General features: G+C 32.5%; 1 pseudogene; it reads left to right on the top strand.

Annotated features, from left to right (window-relative positions):
- Positions 1-1,360: 1,360 nt before the first annotated feature.
- Positions 1,361-14,620, top strand: LOC132805145 (pullulanase 1, chloroplastic-like; annotated as a pseudogene).
- Positions 14,621-15,363: the final 743 nt, after the last annotated feature.

Genomic DNA, 15,363 nt, shown 5'->3' with positions numbered 1-15,363 from the left:
CTTAGTGGAATAAATGCCCATTAAGTTGGTTCCTTTGAATACCCCAAAAAAAGAAAAAAAGAAAAAATGTTGGTTCTTTTGCTGGCAGAGAAATGATTAATGGGAAATTTGAAATTATGCATGCATGGCACGTTTAATAATGAAATATAACGTTTCAGGAAAAAAAAAAAAAAAATGGTATGAAATACAAATACATTGAGAGCACGTTGTAGACTGTTTCTGAGTTAATTTCGATATCTTCTAATTAGGATGTCTATTCCGCTTCCGCATCTTGTCTTCCATACAAGTGAAATTTATTTTATATGCTTTGTTCCACACAAAGAAAAGTAAAAAAAATGATACACACACACACACACATACACACACCGTGTATTTTAATATTTTAATTTTTTTTTAATTGAGATTTTATTGTTTTAATGTGAATACATGTAATTTTTAACCTGTATAATTATTATTATTATTTTTATCAAAATCTTTACATCTGTAAAGTTACTCACATTTTCAGAGAAGGGAATGCTATTTACCTGATTTTTGTGATGCATCGCATTTGGGATAATTTATTGGGGGATCCTTCATTCCGTTTTTGTAATAAATAGTTTATGGGGTTTCTTATTGTCTTTTGTATGTGGATTATTTTTTATGTTTCCTTTTTTGTGGTTTTTTAATCTCGTAGTAGTTGTTGGAAGTTTTCCCTGCTGGAGTTTCTATTCTTTCTGGTTTTAATGAGGCCGAGGAATGTTGTTTCAGGACAAGGGAAGTTTGTATCAGGGTCTTTGTTGCCCCTGTTGAACATTTTTTCTATTTATTTTTCTTATTAACCTTATTTGTGCGTGCGTGCTTGAGGTGGGATCTTCAAGTATGTGCCAACAAAGTTGGATCTTTTTCAAAGTAATTTATTCTGATTAAAGTCTTTACCCTATGTTATATAACAGTCAACCTCATCTTTTTTATTATTTTTATATCTTCAAAATAAAACAAAAACCATATCTTTTTATCTATAATTTTTAAAATTTTTAAATTAATTTATTTTTCTTAAACTTGTCGGCGAGATTAAATAAAATTTAAAAATTTGAACTGAGCTATAATTTCAATTTTGGAATTAAAATATTGCCAATAACATTGAGAGTAAAATTAAAATTGAAAATCTCAAATTGGAAAAAAAGTAATAATAAAAATTAGATAGTCCAAATTAGGGCTCATTTATTTATTTATTTATTTTTTTGAAGAATGGCTCATTAAAATTGTTCGACAAATCAAGAAAATAAAGCCGGGAAGCGTTGAAGAACTATTATGCGAGAGACCATTAAAGGAAATAGGTCAAGTTTTTGAAGGTGTTCGATCATGCCCAGATTGGGCAGGAATTTGTCAGCGAACAGCGATGCGATGAAGAAGAAGCCTGTATAAAATCTTAAAAAATCAAACCGAAAGGACTTATTTGTAATTTTGAAAAAATTACAGTGGGAAAGATAATTCTAATTGTGTAAATAGCAAAACTACTTTTGATAATAATTCTTTTTGCTCATTAAAATTGAAAGCAAAACAGATTTTTCATTATTACAAGAATTTATTTATTTATTTTAATTTAGCTAAACCATTGAAAAGAAACTAGCAAGGAAAAAGTGTAGAGAGAGTGCGAGAGTTGAGGGATTCTCAGTTGCCAAACACCCCAATGTGGTGCGCAATGTCTCTTGTCGGTTCCTCTGCACTCCACATTTCATCGTCAAATCCTTCTACAACCTCCAACCTCCAACGGTCACTTTGGTCCTCCACCACGACCCACTCTCTTATATCCTTCTTCCTCTTCTTCTTCTTCTCCTCCTCCTCCTCCTTCACAACGACGTCGTTTTATCTCCAAAGTGAAACGCCTTCACTCTCTTGCTTTCCCAACACATCCCATTCGCTGTTGCTCTCCCTTCTCCATGTCCCCCCGGGCATCCCTTTCAATCTCTCAGGTTCCCCCATTCTCTTCTCCAATATCCTGTCTCAAAATTAATTTCTGAATTACAGAGTTTTGTGGTATTTTAATTGATATATATATTGGTAATTGATTAGCGTCTTATATGTATCGGTTCCGGGACGGCTTGTTGTATTCAAGATAATACTGGGTCATTGAATCCGTTATTTCATGGAATGTGGATGTTGGAAATGATTGCTGCTATTTATTTGCTAGTAAAGGCGCTGCTTTGTCATTTTTAGATTATGGTATTGAAGGTTTGAACTTTGCCGAGAGTTTTTGTTCTAAACATGGTGGTTAAGTTCATTTAATTAAATGTGGAATAACTGCTAACAGGTCAGGATGTGAAAGTTAAGCTTGAAGAAGATAATTACGGGCTTCCAGCAAAAGTGACACCTATGGTTTATTTGTAGGGATAATTTTTAATTTATTGGAGTTATGTCAGTTATGGTTATTATTTACTTTGGGTTCTGTTGTACACGATTGACCTATTGATGGGTTTAAATTAAATTTTTGTCAAGTTTACTCATTGGTTCAAAGTTAATGTTCCTAGGTGATAGAAAAGTTTCCTCATATTAGGGATTACCGAGCTTTCAGATTGCCTCCTGGTTTGGATTGCAAACCTCTACTCAAGTGCCAATTAGCAGTTGCAATTTTCTGTCGTAAGCATATTTTGCAGCTGTTTCTATATTATTGATTTTCGAATAATGCTCTTTTGGAAGATATACGGTTAATGCTCTGTTGAAATATATAAGGTCGTCTTTTATCACAAGTATGGTTCCTTTTTTCTCATGACAACCTTATAATTTTGAATTCCAGATGTCCTGGATGAACTTTTTGTGTCTTGTCTTTAGCAGGCAATGATTTATTCCCCTTTGTGTTACAGCTGATGGAAAATGCTGTAAAGTTACTGGTCTGCAGTTGCTTGGTATGTTGGATGAATTGTTCTCGTATAGTGGCCCCCTTGGTGCACTTTACTCAAACAAAGCTGCTCACTTTTCCTTTGGGCGCCTACTGCTCAAGTATATCATATCCACTAATAACATTTATTATTTATATATTGTAACTTGATCTTTCTTTTCTTACTTTAACAGTTTATATATCCTTGATATTCCTGTGCATTTGGTTGTCAACTAATTTCTGCTTTGAACAGAAAGTATGGGCTTGCGTTTATAAAGATGGGTCGGCAGATAATCCCCCAGAAAATGTCTGGCTTGAGTATAATGGTGTTTGGAGTACTAAAGGACCAATAGGTTGGGAAAGCTGCTATTATGTGTATGAAGTTTCTGTCTACCATCTTAGCACCCAGAAAATTGAAAAATGCTATGCAAATGATCCATATGCTAGTGGCCCCACAGTTATCCAAACATAGCTAAGGTGTTTCTATCGTCAACAATTATTTATGCTTCTGATACTCTAAAGCCTGAAGGCTGGGATAAATTGGCAGATAAGAAACCTGCTTTACTTTCTTTCTCGGACATAAGTATATATGAGTAGCAAATAATGGATTTCAGGTAATATCTCAGGCCTTACTCTGCTTTTAGATTTAATAATGACTTATCTTAATTTATCAAAATAAATTGAAGAGTTGAGGTTAAAACATCGTAGGGAATTTGACGTAGTTGTTAAAGAGCTCTAGAGCCTTGGACTAGAAAGAGTTCCAGCACACATGTTCTTAGTTATCACTACCAAACCAGCTTAATTACATTTTATTTAAATTTGTTTTATTTTTATTTCTGTTCTTTCTTTTCTTTCTGATTTTATTTATGTCATACTGCTGCGTTAAGACTCTGATGGAAAGGATTGATGTTAGTATCCAAGGAGATACAAAATGTCTCTTTTATACAAAATTGTCTTAAAATTAATTTCAGCCTATATTCTGAGAAGGGAAAGGAAGTTTCGAGTATTACTATGATTTTCTTGATTTGATTATTTGTTTTGGCCATATGTTGAGTTCTATGTGTTTTTGTTTTCTCTTGTATGCTACATTGCCTCTGCAGTGCCGGTCGCCACACTGTGGAGCCCAAATCTCGTGGTGGTTATCTGGCCTTCACTTTGCAGGTAATTCTTGTTCTTCTTGATCTGAGTGATAAATTTGCTTGCTATAGAATATGAACTTATTTCCTTCTTCCTATCTTATGAGTCTTCTTTGCATAATTCTAGATGAATATGGTATTGATAAATACCTTGTCTTTGTTTTTTTCTTCATTGGTTAGCTTATTCTGCATTTAAGTCTGTGTTCTAAATCTTGGTATACAGTACCACGTCAATTTCCTAACTTAGCATCTGGGATAATTTGTAACATGGTATCAAAGCTTAATTATCTGATTGGTATCTTGTCAGATCGGAAAATAAATATGAATCACGAACAAATTAATGCATAATCAAGAAAAGCTTCTTTGATGTTTATGCTTAAGTTTATTATCCATCTTATGAATTATGATTTTATTATCTTGGGGATTTTTATTAGGTTGCACGTATTTATTTATTTATTTATTATTCTAGTTGGTTTAGCTTCCATATTGGTTTGGAACTGACAATAATATAAGTGATCCTAATAATTGCATCAAGGAAGACAACTTGATTGGTTTATGACATTAAACAGGTTTTCTGCCTCTAGTTTTCTTTCCATTTCTCCCTCTCTTGTGTCTTTCTTTTCTCATTCTCATTTTCTTCTCTTTCTATTTCCTGCTCCGGCATCGCATGCACTAATAAACATGAGTTCTTCCCCTTGCGTATTGGCTCAGATGTTGGCCTTGCATGTGCACTTTGAAACAGAACCAGAAAAATAGATTTCTAAGATTCAAGCACATGATAACTTTTGACAATCCTGCTCCAATATGAATTCATGCTAACAATCATTCTAAAGGTGTAAGCTGATAGAAAACAAGGGTAACAATGCATATCAAGCTTTGGAAGTTAAGACACATCTCAACAAGGTAGATATAGTGGATGCATGTTTGGTAGAGCCAAACCATTCTAATTTGGTTCTTCATGGTTGAATGGTTGTAATTCATGCATGTTTGTTTTGAGTATTATTTGCAAGAACACATGAGTTCTTGACTTGAATGCTTTGATTTGATTAATGTCCCAAATGAATAATATACATGCTAGGAGTTAGATTGATAGAATTGCATAATTAAAATTGAACAAGTAATGCTTAATTGTGTTGAACGAGATTGGTAAAAGTGCAAGAAGCCTGTAACCTTTCATGTGTGAGGTTTAAAAGTGGCTTACATGATTAATCACGCGCAGGCATAACTCTTAGGCCGAAGCATTTATTTAAACCACTTGCAAAGCAAAGTTGGATAAAGTATTGTGTACTTAGACCTGTATAATCAAAACCTAGGGAATTCTAATCCTACCAAGAGCCTAACTTATAAAAACCAACATAAGAAGGTTAGCACCGTTAGATATATTGAGGCTAAGGACTGGTGCAAATATTGGGTTAAAATTTTAGCAGGTCCTCTTCACCATGTGCAGGAAATTTTGAAATTATTTTATACTTCATACACAAATGCCATAGATTTTGCAAATTTATTTCCATTCTACTTACTTGAAACATGAATTAAAGGACTAATAATAACTTAGTGCACTGGGCTTCATTTGTGATCATTTTCATGATTCAGTTGCATGGGGTGTTATAGAATAAATATGCTGAAAAAATCCTTTGGAACTATATATCTAAACAGTAAGCATGCACTGCTTGAAGGATTCAGCTGGTGTATGCCATCCAGAGAAATTAGCAAATGCTAGTATAACGCACATCCATCTGCTGCCAATCTTCCAAATTGGTGGTGTAGATGATAAGAAAAAGAACTGGAAGTGTGTAGGTTAGAACATTTTGTTTCTCATGTTTGGTTTTTAGTTCTCTCTCCTGATTCCCCCAGTGGCAGAAAAAAGAAAATAAAATAAAATGCTCTGTAGCTTTGAAAAGAGATTTCACCTATTGATATAATTACAAAAATTATTAAGTTGGAAGCTAAATTTGAGGGATGATCAGAAGCTAATTACGATTAATATGGACACACTAATTTATCATATACATAAAATCAGGATGAAATGCATGCAGCTGGTTTATGGAGAACACTATGCATTATTTCATATACCATTAGTCATATCTTCTTCAAAGAAAAATGCGAATTTTAAGAGCTGCTCTTTTAACTGCATATGCTTATAAATAATTTCGCTCTTAAGGAGAAAAAAGAAGAAGAAAGGAACTTATTGAAGCTATTCTTGAGGAATAACTAAATGGATGTATTTTATAACACTGTAAATGTCATGGAATCAGTGTATTAAATAAAACTGGACATTTCACAATATATAAATTTTTTGTGTATAATCATCTTAAATCTGGTATTACATGCCATAGAATCAGCTTGTTAGATGGTGACTTAAAAGTAAAGAAGAGATATCACATATTCTTTTATGTGACTAACAAAGTCTAAAATCAGAAATCCGATCTTTATTGTGCAATTCATCTTCATCCCTGTCATAATTGATATTTCGGAATTAGGTTTTGAATATCCATCTCTGTCCTTGGATTGTGGATATAGCTTAAAAAGTATTTCTAGCTATATTCTATATTTCCCTATAAAATTAGCATTTATTATGTTTGCAAATCTAAATTTTGTTAGAACTTGGGCCTAAAATTTCAAATTAAATTTAGAGGATACTATGGAATTTTTGCTAACAATATTTTATAAGATATATATAGGTAGACACACACACACACCCACACAAATATGTTGATGCAAAGTGAAATTTTTTTCAATCTATTTACTTCTGTTTTTGATAGGTACCTCATGTTGTCTATAAACCAGAGCATCAAGAGGAACTAACCAAAAGAAGTTTATTATTATTATTATTATTTTGGTTACTTGGGTGTGAAATGAAACCACTACAATTATTAGTTGAAATACAAAAATTCGGGGATACACAGTTGTATAATATAATTTTGTAATTTCTCTTTAATTTTTGTTCAATCATTTTAATTTCTTTGATGACCAGTAACTATGGTACTCATTATTGCTAGCTCTTCTCATGAAAGCATGTATATCATGTTGTGCCAACATTTTTATTTAAGTTCTCCTGTCAGGGTAGTATCAACATCATCAGCAGTGTTCAATGTTATGTTAAATAACTATAATACTGGTTGTTTTTCATCTTGTCAAAAAAATAAATTATACATGATTGAAAACTGTGGTTTAATTTGTACTATCGTGGTAGTATTGATATTATGAGCAAGGTTCAAATAGTATATTAAATAACTATAATATTGGGTTGTTCTTCATTTTACATACTTGGTAGAAAATGAAGATAAGAGAACTACATTAACATCTCACCTAACTTGTTGGTTAGGTGATAAGTTTTTCAAATATTGAAATTAGTACTTTTACCAGGAAAAAGAAAAAAAAGTGCGGTGCATCATCTGGACTAACTTGTATTCATTGGTACTTTTCCAAAGATGTTGAGCTTTTTATTGGCATTTTGGATCATCATGCTTAATGGAAATGAGGTTTTCTCCTAAAGATATTTATGGGATAAACCTTGGTGTATTCCAAGGTGCATGTCTCATGTCTCAAGAGTCAAGACTCATCTTGTGCACAGGGCATTCTTCTCATGCTCTAAGCATAAATCATTTTGACAGAGGTGGTCAATTGTCACTTTTTGTCAATAGCATCTAGAGTATATGTAAAGCTCATCTATATTGTTTTTCTTCTTTGTATTTTCATCTCTTAATGTATTCCAATGCCTACAAATTTAACTTTCATAAACGAGTAATATGTGTTTGGTAGTAGTCACTAGCCTAGAAGTTTTTCTCCATTTTGTCGTTTTAAAATTGTCTTACCTAAGTCAAGTTTGCTTTTTCTGAATTAATGAAAAAAATTAATTTGTTTCATCAATAAGAGCATAAAAATTCAATATCAATCTTAAACTCTGTTGACCAAAATAAATAAATAAATAAAATAAAAAATAAATAAATCTGAAAATCTGAAAATCTTTTCCTGAACTTTGTTTCGCTGTTATTTGTAGCAGAGGTTCAATTTCAATACTCTAGTACCTTTTTATTGAAAAACCAAAAGTGCCTACATTGCTCATATGTAAGATGTGGAAATTGTAGGAATTTGCAGATAGCAAGATGCTTAAACAGTTTCCTCCAGATTCAGCTCAACAATAAGCTCTAATTACAGCTATCCAAAATGATGACGCGGACAGCTGGGGTATGCTAAACCTTTCTGCCATTGGTAGCTATTTCAGTTTAATCTGTCTCTTATGATCTTTTTATCACTCTTATGAAGGTTCAATCCTGTTCTCCTGGGTGTCCCTAAAGGATGCTATGGCGGTATCCCAAATGGTTCCTGCTGTATAATTAGAAAGATGGTCCAGGTTTGATATTTTGTCTTTATTTAGTTATCAATTTTCCTAAAAGGCTTAAACTAATTGGAATGAAGCCCAATTATGCATATGAAGTTAACAATAGTAGTAATAGTAGCAGTAAACATGTTAACACTCGATTTGAGTCCCAGCAGGTACTTTTAAATTACAACTTTTCCCAAAAGCTTTAAGCTGCTGGGAGGTGGGTCATTTATATATTTATATTCTCTTAAAACTCCCCTTCAATGAGCGAGACGAAAAATGGCTCTTACATGTGCAGAACAATTAATTATTAGAAATGGGGTTAGGAGGACTGATCAAAAGACTAGACAGGTAGACTTTTCTTTGGTCATCAGACAAGAAGATTATGGTACCATTATTTACAAAAGCTTAATCTTTTAGTAAGTGAATCAAACTGTTGACAATTTGATAGCCTTTATTGCAAAGACAGTGCTAAAGAACTTGTGTCTAATCTTACGTTTCTTTCTTATTATTTGTTTAGCTTAGAATGTTAAACATAAAGAAAAATTAGTTTTGGTATGTCTTTTGAGTGGTGCTTCAGATTTTTTTCTTCTAAAGCGTTGCTTTCAATGTTTTACTGCCCTTTAAGAGATAATTTTCCATTTACCCATTTACCCATTTCCTGTTTTCATGTTTAAGGGCCCCTTGTCTATCCCCTGGTCCCCCATCTTAGTTGCCTGCTTATAGCTTTATTTAATATAAAGATATATGTATTGGTTCAGGCACTTTATCATATTGGCCTCCGTATTGTATTGGATTTTGTCTATAGCCATTTGCATGGAAGTGCGCCCTTTGATGAAAATTCTGTTCTCAACAAGGTTATGATCTGTTATATTATTAATTTTGTGGGTCTACCTATTGTTAACTCATAATTTGTTATTCCTGAAAAGTTTGCCCACTCTTCTCTTGTCCTTGGCAGATTGTTCCAGGCTACTACTTGAGAACAAACACTGATGGTTTTATTGAGAATGGCAGATGTGTGAATAACACTGCCACTGAGCATTTTATGGTCGAGCATTTAATTATTGATGATCTTTTGTGCTGGACAGTTGACTATAAGGTAGACTATAAGGTAATTGTTTAGACTGTAAGATGGTGAAAACAGCTACGGCATACTTTAGCAAAAGCTTCTCTCTGCTTCCTTCCCCCCCCCCCTCTTCCTCTACTCAAGGTAGTGTTTCCAGAAACCATTTTCAATCAGTTTTATGACTTTTTTGTCAGGTTGATGGGTTCCGTTTTGATCTTATGGGTCACATAATGAAAAGAGCAATGGTAAGAAACTCTGACCAAGTTAGCATGGTGTGATCATTAATACAAAACAGCTAAGCAGCTGATAATAATATGTCTATAGATGAGAGCAAAAGATGTGCTCGGTAGCCTAACAACAGAGTGGGATGGAGTTGATGGTTCAAATGTCTACATTTAAGTTGATGAATTATGCGATTTTCATTTTTATCCAGTAACAGTTTGGGTCTTTAGTTTTCTTTCTCTACATATAATTTTTGGAAGATATGGTGAAGGATGGGATTTTGGTGAAGTTGCAAAGAATGGACGCGGGGTGAATGCATCACAGTTCAGTCTTCCTGGGACTGGAATTGGGAGGTACTTCATTATTTCCATGACCATGTTAGAAAGCAAGTCTATGCCAATGAAATATAAAATGCATATATTTTATCACATTCAAGGTGTTAGTTGAAAGAACATTATTAATATCTGTTTGGAGTTTGTAATGGAAATGTTAGGCTATCTTTACCCTATAAAATAGATAGAAATAATGATGTACCTTGTAATTTGATTCTTTTAATTGTATAGCTTTCTTTTCAGAGCCTGTTAACTTCGTTTGTTGTTTAATAATTTTCTTTTATAAGAAAGTTCAGTTTTTAAAATAAAATCAGGATAAAATCAAGTAAATACAGCTCTTCGAATGGAATGTTTAATCCTCTATCTAGGGGGAGGAAAAAAAAAAAAAAAAAGGATGAAAGAGCAAGTATAAATTTAGAAAACATTTTCCTATGTTGACCAATTGAAATTAAATGTAAGTCCCTAAACTCTTTTGAAGTTGAAGCCTGTAAGATGTAAAGGACCAGAGACGATCCCAAAATTGTCTGCATCTTGTTATAAATGTATCATCAGTGCCCACAATCACGTCGTGGTTATCTTTAAATAAAATCATCTTATCTTTTAAGTTAAATATGCTTCTGTTAAATGTTCTTGCAGAATCTGTTAAATGTTATTTTCCTACGCTTAAATGTTATTTTCCTATGATTAAATCTGTTAATATGTAGCTAACTGCCAAGATCTTTTTTCTCTTAACAATTAATATGTAAACATATTATATTTTTTTATGATGAAGCTGTAATGAAGCTTATTACTATGGTGCTTTTGAGGGAAATATTTTCTTTTCCTTTTTTACTATATCTTTGACCAAACTTAATGTTAGCTGATTGCCAACACCATTATGGGCTAATGAATAATGCATCCATAAATTAAAATTGAAGTTGTAATGAGGTTCGTTACTAGAATTGAGCATCATTAGCATAAAATTTTGCTTTCTATGTGCATTTTCTTTTCCTTTTTGCTTTCTCTTCATGTCTTATATTCTTTTCCATTAGCATTTAAAGTAAATGTAATTCGGAGCTATAGTATAGTGAGTGTCATTACATAGCAGATGAATGTCTTTTAATCTCATTGATTAGTAAGAAGAGAATCCTTATCTCAAGTGCATGATTGGGCAAACTTTGATAAAAATGCTTCTGATAAAACAGAAGAAACCTTAAGCAACTATGCACATAGTGAAGTATTTTGCAGCATCGGAGTAGGAAAATTACCTGGCATTACAAGTTCACCCTTTAAACTCGGCAGTTCAATTATCTTAGTTAATATAAGACCATAAGAAAAGGTAATACAACTAACTAGACTTAAATTATTGAATGGACACTGTAGAATATTTTGTTTCATCCAACTCCATACAAATGTGGTTCGAGACCTCAGGTTACTTCAATATGCATTCTTTGGGACTGCATAATGTCAAACTCTTATTCCATGTAGTATAAATTAGTAATATGTATTCAAAATTATTCGCTTACCTCTGTCCGGATAACATAATTTTCTGAGTCCAGTAACAATCAATTTGTTAGCGTTATTTATAATTATCTTAAATTAGTATGGAAATAATTCATTTTTTGATATGTGTGCATGCGTGGTTGGGTTTGTGTGTAACTGTGCATAAGTGCTTGTGTCTATGCGTATGTATATAGGCTGACACAGAGTTAACCAGTATCTAAACAATTTCTCTCTCCAGGGAATACTGTTTTTCTATTCCGGTGATGAGATGCTATGCTCAAAATCACTTGATTGTGATTTGTATAACTCTGGTGATTGGTTCAACAGGTAGACTAATATTTTTACTTTCGTTGTACGGCCTTAAATGTTTAAGTTGGCTATAGGCTTATCGGTGTTCACTTGACTAAGATGGGTATTTCAATCCTATTTTATCTATTTCTTTTTTGTTTTCTAACTGAGGAATTACGACAACCTGTACATAATCCATCTACCGAGAATTTAATGCTATGTCTGAATTTACAAGGCTTGATCTTACTTACCATTCCAACAATTGGGGATTTGGACTTCCTCCAGAAGAGTGGAATGAGAAGAACTGGCCGCTGTAACTGCTCTCCTTTATTTTCATAGTCATTATTTGAAGCTCGTTGGAATCTTTGTTTTGATTTTTCTCTTATAGGAAATTGCTAGTCTAATGTATATCATGTTGATTGATTATCTTGTGCTTTACTTCGTAAGAATTCAACCTACATTTGCTGATCCATCATTCAAACCTCAGAAAAGTCACATCCTTGCCTCTGTGGAAAATTTCTCAAATTTGTTGCCTATTAGGTACTCTTCACCTCTTTTCCTCTTGAAGACGGAGAATGCCATCCAGGTGAGGAACATAATTTAATTTTCAAGATCTTCAATACCAATGTTTCTCGAAGTGATAACAGTGTTTACATAATTATTTTACCATTTTCAAATTGAGTTCAACAAGGAAAGGGGTATCATCATAAGTGATAAGGAAAAACTTCATTGTTACAGTTGACAAGCTTGTTTATATTTATTCTGAACGTGGTATACTCATGGTCAATAATATTTTGGACTACCCAAAGGAGAGAGCTTGATGCTAAGTGTCCATATACAGGGAAAGCTTAGTTTTCAGTCATTAAATTGTTAATTTGGATATATTGTTTTTAGCTGTTATTCCTGCAAATAAGAGTGCAGGGGTTAGGAATGCGTTCCAAATCTAGTAATAGCTATTCTAGTATACAGGTTGAGGAATTATGTCATGTTAAATCAGAATTAGATGTTCTGATTACTGGTAGAAAAGGAGTAGGGGGAAACCTTTAATTTCTTGTCATTAAAATGCTGAAGTGGTGTGTCCAAGCATGTTGAGATTCTGAAACATAACGCTTTTTCATGTTTTGGTGTTGAAATGCCCTACATTACATATTTTTATAAATCACCCTAGCTTGTTTGTTAGAATTATCGTGGGCATTTGTAATTTTACCATAAGATTGCTAATTCATTGGCATTGCTAAATCACCATCTAACTTAAAAGCATAAACTAGTAGAAATTAAGGTTAAATTACCACAAGAATAATCTTGTGTTAGTGCTGAAACCCTTGGTTCTCCCACTCTGTGCTTTCTTATTTATGTTTCTTTCCCGTTTTGTTTTTTAACGTTTTTTCTTTTTCTTCTCTTTCAAGAAACTCTTTTGGACAACTCTACCATTTTTTTTTTATATTTTATTATTGTTTTTTATTCTCTTTTTTCCTCCTTTTATGTTTATTTAAATTTACTACTATGCTTAAAATATGGTCTAATTTATTCCTAGTTGAATTCAACATCAGAATGGTAATTGAGAAATCATTTTAAAAATAGAAGAGATTAGGGCTTACCTCCAAAGGCAGGGACACGATATATCTTTTGTTGTTAGAAACGGGTACATTTTCTCAATGCTGGTTCTTTGTTGGTCCCTGGAGTCATAGCAATGAGCATTGAAGTTGGCCATGATGGTGTGCCGGGGTTATCCCAACTGGATCCAATGTGAGTAAAACTAAATTCTACGCTTTTGTTTGATGCTGATACAGTACAAACAGTAGTATTGTTAACCTTGTCCGTCACAGATGTTCATACATTGTTGTGATCATCAATTCATGTCCAAGTGAGATTTCTTTTTTGAGTCCTGCATTGAGGGCTAGAACTCTCCAACTGCATCCTATACAGGCAAATCACTTTTTTGGTTTCTTGAGTATTTGGGAGTCTACTTTTGGGGTGGAGTGTGACTTGGAATTCAATTGTAGTATGAACTTTTAGTTTGCACAATTGTGGTTTTAAATTCTTCTTGTCAAAACATAGGCTTGTTTTATGAACATATTATGCATCCAATATACATAAACACACAAGTAGAGACATTTATCTATTTTGTTTTTGGAAACAGAGACATATATATATATATATATATGCTTGTAGTCATAGGTTTTTATAGTATTCCAAAAATATTACATTCCTAGTCTTTCGTATAATATAAATCTAAAACATAAATAAACAGCACCATGCAACCATAAAATAAATTATGAATGTCATTGTGAAATCAATATAAATCTTATATAAAAGTTTCTAACAATCAAAGTTCCTAGATAAAATGCTGATTTGAAAAACTTTCCTAAGACATCTAATCTTTAAACGCTGCTAAAATATTTTTGTCTGCCTGAATTATTCTGTTTCACACAGCTGAGTACCAATAGCTTTTATGATGTGAGATTTGGTGCAGTTGATGTCAACTGATCACGTAGTCGAGTTCTACAGGTGAAACTTCCATGGGATGTTTCAATGTACCTGCAAGGACAACATCTATGTTTGTGGAGCTTTTCGGAAAATTTGAGTGGGTTGCTGCCTACCATGGTTGGCTGTAAAGATGATATTTAATGAATGAAGGCCATTGTCGCTTGTTGCATAGTAGGTTCCTATCGAGAGATACTATGGTTGACACCTCAATATGAATGTAAAGCTATAAATCAATGATTTTGTTGGTACAAATGAGGAATAATTTCACCAAAATGTGGTTGCATTTGTTGTCTTGACGGAACAGAAACATTGTCATGTTCGTACAAACGTGTAATTGTTACTTATAACCCATACAAGAATCTTTCATGTGCATTATTTTTCCGTTGCTGATAAGAAGTAAAAATATGATGTAATTGGATTGAAGAGGAAGCAGGTTATGGTCCAATTAACAGAGTTGGATTGGTTGTTTGTTTTTGTTTTTCCTTTTGTAACCAGCAATGAATTTTCAGCTAAGAAATCGAAGAAAAGAGGATAATTCTTAAGATATTTCCATGAATTTTCAACATTGATTCAATTTGACGCTAGGCATTTTGAACCATTTTAATTTTATTTTTGCCGATGTTTGAGGGAATTGACTTGATATGATCAAATTAATTGTTTTTTTAAAACATTTATGTCAGTTATATTCTGTGAAGGTTGCCCAAATTTTTTTTTTTTTTTTTGGGGTAGAATGCCAAAATATTTGGTTGATTTCCATAAACAACATGATGTTTAATTTCAATATAATTTTTTAAATTCCAGAGCCGGAGGTTTTAATTTTCAGTTCAAAAGTTGATAACAAGTTCTTTCTAGCTAGAGAAAAATATATATATATATATATATACATATATACTGAACTTTAATTTAATATTACAACTTTTCAGATTTAATTTTTTGAGCTTTTTTTTTTTTAAATTTTCTCTCTAAAGTAAAAAAATAGAAAAAACAATTCAATAGAAAATGTCAAATTGAATTCAACGAACAAAGAAAATTAGACGATAACCGTATAGAAAAGAAAAAAAGTTGATAAAAAAATAATATTTTAATTTCAGTTCCGATATAATATAATAATAAAATAACAATAATAAAATAAAAAAACTAAGAAAACGTGCTATTTTTGTCCATGAAAATGA

Source organism: Ziziphus jujuba, chromosome 8, assembly GCF_031755915.1.
Source record: "Ziziphus jujuba cultivar Dongzao chromosome 8, ASM3175591v1".
Taxonomy (NCBI): Eukaryota; Viridiplantae; Streptophyta; class Magnoliopsida; order Rosales; family Rhamnaceae; genus Ziziphus; species Ziziphus jujuba.
The sequence above is the reverse complement of the archived record's forward strand: the minus strand, read 5'-3'. Positions and strand labels throughout refer to the sequence as shown.